This window comes from Rhinatrema bivittatum, chromosome 1, assembly GCF_901001135.1.
Source record: "Rhinatrema bivittatum chromosome 1, aRhiBiv1.1, whole genome shotgun sequence".
Classification (NCBI taxonomy): Eukaryota; Metazoa; Chordata; class Amphibia; order Gymnophiona; family Rhinatrematidae; genus Rhinatrema; species Rhinatrema bivittatum.
In genome coordinates, this window is record NC_042615.1 from 494,333,530 (window position 1) to 494,346,170 (window position 12,641).

Consider the following 12,641-nt stretch of genomic DNA (forward strand, 5'->3'; position numbering starts at 1 on the left):
TAGGTCTTCCCAACCCCCTTGGACCTTTAGCCTGTACTCCCCCCAGTTACCCCAGACCCCTCAAACATCTCACAGACGCCTGTACATTTTTTTTTCCGGCTATCCAACACCATGTAAATGCTATCTCCAAACAAACCTTGCCTCAGGACTGTCTCTAAGGACACACGAATAAATGTACCCTCTTTGCTGACAAATGCGGATACTTTTGACAGTTAATGCAAAAAGCCCATTTATAAAGCTAAAACAGCATTTTACTTGTGGAAATGGCCTTGATTATTGCCTTCCCCAGGCTTTATGCCCTTAAATGAATAGCAAGTAAAAATACCACAATAATGCACATTAATATGTGCTTTTAGTGCAAAGAACTTTAACTACACTTCTAGAGGTGGCATTAAAGTTTTGCATTAATGGCTTCATTAACATCAATGTTCACGTTAATGCAAGCTGCACTATAATATGAGCTGATCTTCATGATTTTGAATTTCAGTAGCTCAGTAAAACATTTTGGGGTAGATTTTAAAACATTATGGGGTAGATTTCATAAAATTGCACCCGCGCGTACTTTTGTTCTCGCACCAGGCGCGAACATGAGTACGCCGGATTTTAATAGATACGCGCGTAGCCACACGTATCCTTTAAAATCCGGGGTCGGCGCGCACAAGGCTGTGGAAAATTGGCAGCCTGCGAGTGCCGAGCCGCGCAGCCTGCCTCCGTTCCCTCCGAGGCCGCTCCGAAATCGGAGCAGCCTCCGAAATCGGAGCGGCCTCGGAGGGAACTTTACTTCCGCCTCCCCCCACCTTCCCCCCACCTTCCCCTCCCTTCCCCTACCTAACCCACCCCCCCAGCCCTATCTAAACCCCCCTACCTTTATCGCACAAGTTACGCCTGCTTTGAGCAGGTGGCCCGCTGCCGCGCCAGCCAGTGCTCCTACCGTGTGACAGGGGCCAGCCAATGGCACGGATACCCTGTCACATGGTAAGGGCAAAGGGCCATCGGCGTCATCTTTATGATTGGCAGCCGACGGCCCGAGAACGGGAGATCGCTCACGGGACCACCACTAGAGCACCAGGTAATTTAAAAATGTTTTGGGGGGATCGGGAGGGTGGGAGAAGTTAAGGGGTCATCTTTAAAGGGTCGGGTGGGTTTTTTTTTAATCGGGCCATCGGCGCATTTTTGAGTGGCAGTCAAAATGGCGCCGATGGCCCGAGAGTGGGAGATCGGTCCCCGCGCCCCCACTGGACCACCAGGTACTCGTAAAATGTTTTGGGGGGGGTTCGGGGGGGTGGGGGAAGGTAAGGGTCAATTTTAAAGGGTCAGGCCTCACTAAAAAAAAGTTAACGATGTGAATCGGAACCGATTCCGATTCACACCTCCAGCGATCAGATTTTTTTCTCCCTCCAGCCGAACCCGATCGTTAAGACGATCGGGCACACGATTCACATCTCTATTATTTAGTGTTAACATACTAAAGACACAATAGTGGAAAATGGATACAAAACATTGAGTCAGATTTCAATATTATGTACTGTAGCATGCCTGTCAGGTATCTTAAGAAATGCCCTGCTGGGTCAGACCAAAGTCCATTGAGCACAGCATCCTATCTTTGATAGTGGCCCGTCGGGGTCACAAGAATCCAGCAGATCCCAAAAAGTAGATCTCTTTCTTATTATTCACTGTCGGGATAGCAATAACTTTCTCTATCTGGCTAATAATGTTTTATGGGCTTTTCCTCCAGGCTTTATCCAAACCTCTTTTAAACCTCGATATGCTAGTTGCCAATACAACATCCTCTGGCAACAGTTTCCACAACTTGATTGTGCATAAGTAAAAAAGTACTTTCTTTGATTTGTTTTAAATCTCATGGGGGTTGATATTTAAAGGCAAACCAGCTAAGTAACTTAGCCAGATATAGCTTATAAGAACAAAAGAATTACATACTGGGTCAGACCAAGGGTCCATCAAGCCCAGAATTCTGTATCCAACAGTGGCCAATTCAAGTCTCAAGTACCTGGCAAGTACCCAACCATTAAATACATCTCAAGTTATTATTGCTTATTAATTAATAGCAGTTTATGGATTTTTCTTCTCGGAGCTTATCCAAACCTTTTTAAACCCAATTATACTAACTGTTACAGCCACATCCTCTGGCAATGAATTCCAGAGCTTAACTATGCACTGAATGAAAAAGAATTTTCTTCAATTTGTTTTAAATGAGCTACTTGCTAACTTCATGGAGTGCCCCCTAATCCTTCTATTATCTGAGAGAGTAAATAACCGATTTACATTAGGTTGTTCAAGTCCTTTAATGATTTTGTAGACCTCTATCATATCCCACCTCAGTCGTCTCTTCTCCAAACCGAACAGCCCTAACTTCCTTAGCCTTACCTCATAAGGCAGCTGCTCTATGTCTTTTATCATTTTGGTTGCCCTTCTCTGCACTTTCTCCAGTGTAACTATATCTTTTTTTGAGATGCGGTGACCAGAATTGCACACAGTATTCAAGATGCAGTCTCACCAAGGAGTAATACAGAGGCATTATGACATCCATCATTTCATTTGCCATTCCCTTCTTAATAATTCCTATCATTCTGTTTGCTTGTTTGATCGACACAGCACACTGAGCCGAATATTTCAATGTATAATCCATTTTGACGTCTAGATCTCTTTCCTGGGTGGTTATAAGGATATTCAGCGGCATGGCTATGCCGCTGAATATCCGCATACAAATGCTACTTAGCCATGGAATTGTTATTCAGCTAAGTCTAGACATGTTCAGTAGCAGGTCTAGACTTATCCAGTTAACTTATCTGGCTAAGTCTCAAAATCGCTTCTTAGCCAGATAAATTATCCGGCTAAGTAGTGCTGCTCCAATCCACCCACTGCCTTCCTCCAAGTTAGCTGGCTAGCCAGATAGCTGAATAAGTCACTTATTCAGCTATCTAGTGCCTGCTGAAAAGAACCAGATATTCAGCTGCAGCTAGATAGAAGGATAAGTCCTACTTATCCGGCTATCCAGTGTTTGAATATCAGTTGTTATTTTCATTGGGTATTCTCTCGTCTTAGTATTATTTGAAATGGTAAATAACCATCCTTTAGTTTAGAGATCCCTACACAGAAACTAAATACAGTACCTCAGTCATATGTGCAGAACACAGATAGACTCTCACCAAATACAGAAAAAGGGACCATAAAGTATAACTAGAAATGTGCAGATATAAACTGAACTGTAAACTGCAAAAGCCAGACTCTGTATGCAGTTCAACAATGGAAAAAAAGAAACAAAACCTCTTAAATCAAACAATAAAATAAAAAAATATAAATCAATCATAATAGTAAAACCATACTAATGTAGTGGGCCCTACGTTCATGTTACCAGTAAGCCCTTAATGAATTTCATTTTTTAAGGATGAAGAAGTGTAAGTTAGAGATTAGGGGCAGTACCATTCAAATGCAGCCCCTCCCTTTGAGGATGGCCATCTTCCAGTGAGTTAATAAAAGCAGCTTGCAGCAGTGAGCTCTGGGGGCAGTGGAGCTTTGAGTTGAATTAGGAGGAAGTGTAGGAGCTTTTGCCTTTCTTGCAGGCCGATACAGTACAGTGTGCTCCGATGGAGCGCACTGTTAGCCTGCTCTTGGACGCGCGTTTTCCCTTACCCCTTATTCAGTAAGGGGAGGAAAACGCGCGACCAACCCGCGGCACCTAATAGTGCCCTCAACATGCAAATGCATGTTGATGGCCCTATTAGGTATGCGCGCGGGATACAGAAAGTAAAATGTGCAGCCAAGCCGCACATTTTACTTTAAGAAATGGCGCTAATTTCTTCCGGCGCCGGGAAAGTGCACAGAAAAGCAGTAAAAACTGCTTTTCTGTGCACCCTCAGACTTATTATCATAGCGATATTAAGTCGGAGGTCCTGAAAAGTAAAAAAGTAAAAAAAAAAAAATTTGAATTCGGCCTGCGGCTGACGGGCCGAAAACCGGATGCTCAATTTTGCCGGCGTCCGGTTTCCAAGCCCGTGGCTGTCAGCGGGCTTGAGAACCAACGCCGGCAAAATTGAGTGTCGGCTGTCAAACCTGCTGACAGCCGCCGCTCCTGTCAAAAAGGAGGCGCTAGGGACGCGCTAGTGTCCCTAGCGCCTCCTTTTACTCGGATCAACCGTGTCACCTAATTTAAATAGAGAATTGCTCTCCCGCGGACTTTACTGTATCAGCCCGTTGGTTTTTGGGCCTGCCCTTGGACTCAGGTGCTATCTGTCTGTAGTCCCTGGCAAGGTTGAGGGAGCATCCCTTTCAGTCTACTAACTGGCTGGTTGGGTTGTTCTTGGGGGATTTTTTTTACTTTTTGTGGTAGGAGCCTGCTGAGACACCTGGGCCACTTGTTTGGGGAGTCCAGGGATAGGGAAGACTGGCCATTCAGAGGTGGTAATCTGAAGCAAGGAACAACTCCGGTATTAAGATAGTTTTGGGATAAAGAGGCATTTTGGTTAGAAGATATAGGAAGAAGAGTTTTTCTGCCCCTGCTTCCTACCCTGAGAAAGAACATCGAGAACTGCATGTTACAGGAGATCCTTTTTCAATTGAGGATTCGAATACTGTGAATAAGATCAAGCAGGACAGCGAGGAACTGTGAGTAAAATCAATTTAAGTTACATCTGAGGACCCCCACTTGGGGTTTTCACCCTTGGGAAGTGAGATACCTGGGAATTCTGTGCAGAATCTGTGTAGCAGATTTTTGGCCAGCAGGAAGGGAGATTTCTGTCCCAACAAGGATATTTCTGCCCACTTGGGAACCTCCTTACTTCAAGCCCTGGATGATGAGCGTTTCCCTTGCCCCTGGACCAAGATAAAGAGACCCTTGCACAGATAGAGAAAATAGAAAGAACTGTAACAGCCACTTGTGTAAACCAAAGGAATTAATTTGGATTGTGCCATTACGTCATCTGATTTCCCATCAGTAAAAGCTTTGATTTTGGACACGTAACCCAAAATCTCCTGTGTATTCTTTGTGGCACATACAGCATTCACAGTGTCTGGAAAAGTGTACCTCTCCCGGGGGACACAAATAGAGTCACCCCTGTCACATTGGGCCCTGAAAGTAAATCTTTCTCCCCAATTACAAAGGATCCAGCCCTGGGGGAAAAAGGGACAGTGCGAGAGTTAGCAGATGAGTGGGTCCAGCCCTGAAGAAACTTAAAATAGCAACTTGCTCCTTTCTGGGGGGGGGGGGGGGTGATATTGTTGTTCTAGTGAAGGATGGATTTCTTTTTCTTCTTCTTTATGTATTGAAATATACTAAAATAAAGAGTTATAAAAAAATAGCAACCAATTAAAATTAATAAGGATTAAAAAAATGTCTCGCTCACCATATCTGAGAACTTTTGATTCTAATCACCCTGAGATTGTTGTGGATTAGTCAGGTGAGGGGGATGCATACAGACTTGCTCTTCTCTCTCTCTCTCTCTCTCTCTCTCTCTCTCTCTCATAAAGACACAAGCTGGCTCACTCACACATGCTCACTGATGCACACACATACGCTCGCCGACACATGCTCTCTCACACACGCTCGTTGACACACATACTCTCCTGCACACAGTTGCTCAGCCACATGCTTGCTGATACACTGACACACACACACACTCACACACACACACACACGTACATACGCACATATGCTCACTAACTCAATTACATAAGTTAAAACTGTTTTTACTTACATTGGTGGTTAGATAGGGTCCAGGCATTGCCCCAGGAAAATAGTGACTGGGTGGGCTCCAGGAGGGAGTGTTCCTAGGTTGGGAAGGTGAGGGCTTCAAGGCCCTGGTACTGTTTTTCCTCCTTTTTCTTTTTTTTTTTTTTTTCTTGCCGGGGCCTAAGGAAGAAGGGCTGGTGGCATAGAACTGCGGGAGGCCTCAGGGCAGCAGGGGGTGGTCTGTTGGCTGCCTCCCATCTGGAGAGTCAGCGCAGATGTTGAGGGGAGTTGGCGGCGGGAATCTATCCCACTGAAGGGGCTAAATGGCAGTGGCATGAGAGAGCAGCAGAAGCAGACCGAGGGAGCTGCTCCCACGGAGACTGAACATTGAGAAGGAGCCTGAGAGAGAGAAGCTCACAGCGGAGACTGAAGATGGGAGAGGGGAGCCTAAGAGAGGACCAGACCCGGGAAACCGCCACGGTGGAAAAACTAAGACACTGTTAGGAATGAGCAGAGAACCCTTTGGGGAGGCTTTTGCTCTATGAGAAGAGATGCTGTGGAGGCTTGGGTTGGTTGTAGCATCTCTGCAGGCATGGGGCCGACACCAGCCATGTGACTGACCCGACCAATAGGCCAATCCACCCCTGGTTTCATATTTAGAAAATACCAAATATCTGTGCCAAAGAGGAGCCTGCTACTGCTTGCCTTGGAGCCATGCGCTGGCAGAATTTTAAAGGGCTGCCACTGTAGCACTGGTGGTGGTATGTGTTTATTTCACTGGACTGTTGCAGAATGCTTTAAGAATTCCTAAGGGCCTTGAAAGATTTCCTTCCCCCTGTCAGAAAATAAAACTCAGGGGGTACGGGGCAGAAAATGGCCCCATTTCTTCCCGGGGAGCCCCTGTGCCCTAGTACATTGCGATGCCATAAGAGCACTAACTGCCAGGATTTAAATAGCAACAACCTGGCCTACAAAAAATATCACAGTGACGTGGTTCAATAAATAGATGCTTAGAGCCAACAGCTGTGGGGGAAAAACGTTTTTATTAAATCTTAAATCTTACAATAAGGCGAAAGAGAGACAGAGTGCCAGGCTAGACACCAGCAGAAAACTCTCAAATGATTTTACTGATAATAAGACATTATATAGATTTTACACTTGCACATTTCCAACCCCTAAACTAGGTTGCACAATTATCAACATTTCTATTGCTGGCTTTTTATTGTAAACAATTAATGAGAATGGCTATATGTAAATTTGCTTTCACTCCACATAAAAATTCACTCTCGTTCTATATGCAAATGTTATCTATAGGCCTGAAGTGCCAACATGACCTTAGAACTTCCTTCACACCGTGGCCCAGTAACTTTCAGCTAATACAGCATTTTTATCTAGCATCTCCCCTTCTGCAGCGTCGGTCTGTCTAACAGAAGCAAAGCACAAAACTGAAGCATTAGTGATTATAAAGCTACTTATGAACAAAAATCATATGCCTTTTTATTCTGCAGATGCAGCATTTCTATCTCTAGATAATATACATTTCTCTGTTTTAAAGCCAGCACTGGAGTGGTGGAGGGAATGGGGATAGTGCTGAGAAGCAAGGATCAGTTGAGGTGGGAGGGAGCACCATTAACTATTTTCACACAGGGCGCCATTTGCTATTTACCTGTTTTACCTCACTCTTGCTTTTATAAACCTTTACCATATTCCCTGTCAGTTACCTCTTCTCTAACCCTAAATGGTTTTGCCTTTCTTCATAAGGGAGCTGTTCCATTCCTTTATCATTTTGGTCACTCTTCTCTGTACCCTTTCTAATTCTGCTATGTCTTTTTTGAAATGGGGTGACTAGAACTGCACAGGGTACTCAAAGTGTACTCAATATCAACATTGTCACTTTATTTCATTTTTGAAACAAAACGTTTGAGAAAAATATAATTGTTTTTCTGTTTTCTTTTTGTGTGCACTATTTTGCAAACAGTGCACATAGCTACTCCTGCTTTAGCCTTTTCCTCCCTGAGTACCCTTTTTACCCCTTGCCATCTAATGGTTCAACTGATTCTCTCACAGTTTTGCAAGGCCCTTCTGCAGTTCCTCGAAGTCTACTCATATTTTAACAACTTTTAAATAATTTTCTGTCATCTGCAGATTTGATCACCTCACTCTTGCTCCCTTTTCCACATCATTTATGAATATGTTAAATAACACCAGTCCCAATACAGATCCCTGGGACACTCCACTATTTAACTTTCTATACAGGGAAAACTGAATATTTAGACCTAGTCTCTGTTTCTTGTCTTTTAACCAGTTACCAATCCACAATAGGACATTGATTCTTATCCTTATCCCCTCTCATAAAGGGACTTGGTCAAATGTCTTCTGAAAATTCAAATGTACTATATCAACTGGCTCACCTTTATCTACATGTTTATTTTTAAAAAAAATCTACTAGATTGGTAAGGCGAGACTTCCCTTTGCTAAATCCATGCTGGTTCTTCCCCCATTAAGTCATGTTTTTAACAATACCTTTACCATTTTGCTTGGCACCAAGGTCAGGCTCACTGGTTATAGTTTCCTGATCATCCCTGGAACCCTTTTTAAAAATCAGTGTTATATTTGTCACTTTCTAACATACAAGAACTGTGGCTGTTTCTAATGATAGGTTTCAGATTACCAGTAACAGGTCTGTTGTTTTATATTTGAGTTCTTTTAGAATGCTGGGTGATTTGTTACTCTTAAGCTTGTCAGTTTGCTCTATTACATCCTCCAGTTTCACACTGATTTGCTGCAGTTCCTCTGAATCACCATAAAACAATGTTTCAGGAGTGGGTTTCTCCTCAAAATGTTCTTCAGTAAAGACCAAAGAACTCACTTAGTATTTTTCTGCTTTATCCTTTTCCTCCCTGTGTACCCCTTTTACCACTTGTCATCTTATGGTTCAATTGACTCTCTCACAGACTTCTTGGCTTTCATTAGTTTTTGTCTCTATGGAAACCTTTTTTTTTTTTCAACTTCTTTCTTGGCCTACCTATTTTCCTCATTTGGATCTGGTTTCTGAAAGATGTCCTTTTGCCTTTAACTGGCTCTTTCATCTCACCATTTAAACAAGCTAGCAGTTATTTGGTCTTCCTTCTACCTTTTATAATGTGTGAACATAAGAACATAAGAAAATGTCATACTGGGTCAGACCAAGGGTCCATCAAGCCCAGCATCCTGTTTCCAACAGTGGCCAATCCAGGCCATAAGAACCTGGCAAGTACCCAAAAACTAAGTCTATTCCATGTAACCATTGCTAATGGCAGTGGCTATTCTCTAAGTGAACTTAATAGCAGGTAATGGACTTCTCCTCCAAGAACTTATCCAATCCTTTTTTTAAACACAGTGAAATGCATTTTATCTGGAATTTCAAGATGGTATGTCCACATCTCATGCAAATTTTAAACCTTTGTAACCACTTATTTTATTTTTTTCTAATGTCCTCTCTCCAGTGATTATATTAAAATTTGATTGCATTATGATCACTATTGCTAAGTGGCCTCCACCTCCATTACCCCTTGCAGTAGGACCTCCATTCCATAGAGGACTAGATCTGAAATAGCTCCCACATTCATCCGTTCCAGGACCAGCTACTCCATGAAGCAGCCATTCGTGGCATCTAGAAACTTTATCTTCCTAGCATGTCCTGATGAAACATTTACCCAATCAATACTGGGGTAATTGAAATCTCCCATTATCATTGTGTTTCCAGTTTTATTTCCCTTTCTGATTTCTTTTAGCATTGGACTATCTGTTTGTTCATCCTGGCAGGAAGATGGTAGTATATATCCTCTGCTGTACTCTTCCCCATTACACAGGGAATTTCTATCCATAAAGATTCCGTAGTGCATTTTGTTTTCTATAGGACTTTTCTATAGGACTTTTAACCTGCTTGATTCTATACCATCCTTAATATATAATGCCACCCTTCCATCAATCTGATGTGCCCTTTCATGTTAATTTTAATGACTGCCCTGGGTTAAGCTTAATACCCACCAACCATTAATGGCAAACACTGAAACTGAATTCTACCTTATTTCTTGTAATACTAATTCTCTAAAGATTTCCAGTTTAACATTTGAGTTTGAAAAAGTCTATATTATTCAACTTCTACAAAAATAGTTCTCACTTTAAATAACATAGCAACACCAGAAAAAGCAGCTAGTGATGCATCTGATAAATGAGTTTAACAAATGACTCATTAGACAAGGATTAACAGTTGCCTGTAACAGGCTGCAATTAACTAATGCTCAGTTCCAAAGCAGCTTTATTGCTGTGAGCACTAACATGTTTCTGTTCATGCAATTCAATGAGTTAAAACGCCTCAGCACACTAATTGAACAAATAAATTAACTGTTTCACAGGCCTACGCCTGGGGGTGGGGAGGGATTAGGAGAGTGAAAACAGGCAAGAGTAATAATATAAGTATAGGTATCGTAGAACTGCCAATTCTGGTACCTATTATTGGTGGTTTCATCATATGACATGGTGTCTTTATGGACTAGGCTTATTGTAACTCATTTATTATGTATACCCAACTAGAAAATAAGCATTAGTGTGTGTATGTATAATCCAAGTTACTGAAAGTAGTGCAGGCCATACTGATCCACACAAGTCCTTTGGGGAACCTGTAGATTTAAGGATACAGTTGCTAGTTTCTTTCTAGGAATCCCAGATCTAGTTTCAGATTTATAGGCTGTTGAAGGGCAAGACCAAGGTCAGACCAAGGGTCCATCAAGCCCAGCATCCTGTTTCTAACAGTGGCCAATCCAGGCCATAAGAACCTGGCAAGTACCCAAAAACTAAGTCTATCCCATGCTACTGATGCCAGTAATAGCAGTGGCTATTTTCCAAGTCAACTTGATTAATAGCAGGTAATGGACTTCTCCTCCAAGAACTTATCCAATCCTTTTTTAAACACAGCTATACTAACTGCACGAACCACATCCCCTGGCAACAAACTCCAGAGTTTAATTGTGAATTGAGGGGAAGAATTTTCTCTGATTAGTTTTAAATGTGCCCCATGCTAACTTCATGGAGTGCATTCTAGTCTTTCTATTATCTGAAAGTGTAAATAACCGATTCACATTCACCAATTCTAGACCTCTCATGATCTTAAAGACCTCTATCATATCCCCCCTCAGCCATCTCTTCTCCAAGCTGAACAGGCCTAACCTCTTCAGCCTTTCCTCATAGGGGAGCTGTTCCATCCCCTTTATCATTTTGGTTACCCTTCTCTGTACCTTCTCCATTACAACTATATCATTTTTGAGATGTGACGACCAGAATTGTACACAGTATTCAAGGTGCAGTCTCACCAAGGAGCGATACAGAGGCATTATGACATTTTCCGTTTTATTCACCATTCCATTCCTAATAATTCCTAACATTCTGTTTGCTTTTTTGACTGCTGCAGCACACTGACTGACTATTTCAATGTACTATTCACTATGACTGCTATATCTCTTTCCTGGGTGATAGCTCCTATATGGAACCTAACATCGTGTAACTATAGCATGGGTTATTTTTCTATATATGCATCACCTTGCACTTATCCACATTCAATTTCATCTGCCATTTGGATGCCTAATTTTCCAGTCTCACAAGGTCCTCCTGCAATTTATCACAATCTGCTTGCGATTTAACTACTCTGAACAATTTTGTAATATCTGCAAATTTGATTACCTCACTTGTATTCCTTTCCAGATCATTTATAAATATATTGTAATGCACTGATCCCAGTACAGATCCCTGAGGCACTCCACTGCCCACCCCCCTCCACTGAGAAAATTGTCCATTTGATCCTACTCTCTATTTCCTGTCTTTTAACCAGTTTGCAATCCATGAAAGAACATCGCCTCTTATTCCATGACTTTTTACTTTTCTTAGAAGCCTCTCATGAGGAACTTTGTCAAATTCCTTCTGAAAATCCAAATAAACTATATCTACCGGTTCACCTTTATCCACATGTTTATTAACCCCTTCAAAAAAGTGAAGCAGATTTGTGAGGCAAGACTTTGTTCCATTAAACCATGCCTTTCTATATGTTCTGTGATTTTGATCTTTAGAACACTTTCCACTATTTTTCCTGGCACTGAGGTCAGGCTAACCAGTCTATAGTTACCCGGATCGCCCCTGGAGCCCTTTTTAAATATTGGGGTTACATTTGCTATCCTCCAGTCTTCAGGTACAATGGATGATTTTAATGATAGGCTACAAATTTTTACTAATAGATCTGAAATTTCATTTTTTAGTTCCTTCAGAACCCTGGGGTGTTTACCATCTGGTCCAGGTGATTTACTACTCTTCAGTTTGTCAATTAGGCCTACCATATCTTCTAAGTTTACCGTGATTTGGTTCAGTCCATCTGAATCATTACCCATGAAAACCTTCTCTGGAATGGGTATCTCCCCAACATCCTCTTCAGTAAACACCAAAGCAAAGAGATTGTTTAATCTTTCCGCGATGGCCTTATCTTCTCTAAGTGCTCTTTAACCCCCTTGATCATCTAACGGTCCAACTGACTCCCTCGCAGGCTTTCTGCTTCGGATATATTTTTTAAAGTTTTTACTATAAGTTTTTGCCTCTATGCCCAACTTATTTTCAAATTCTCTCTTAGCCTGTCTTATCAATGTCTTACATTTAACTTGCCAATGCTTATGCTTTATCCTATTTTCTTCTGTTGGATCCTTCTTCCAATTTTTGAATGAAGATCTTTTGGCTAATATATCCTCTTTCACCTCACCTTTTAACCATGACGGTAATCATTTTGCCTTCCTTCCACCTTTCTTAATATGTGGAATACATTTGGACTGTGCTTCTAGGATGGTATTTTTTAGCAATGTCCATGCCTCTTGCACACTTTTTACTTTTGTAGCTGTTCCTTTCAGTTTTTTCCTTACTATTTTTCTCATTTTATCAG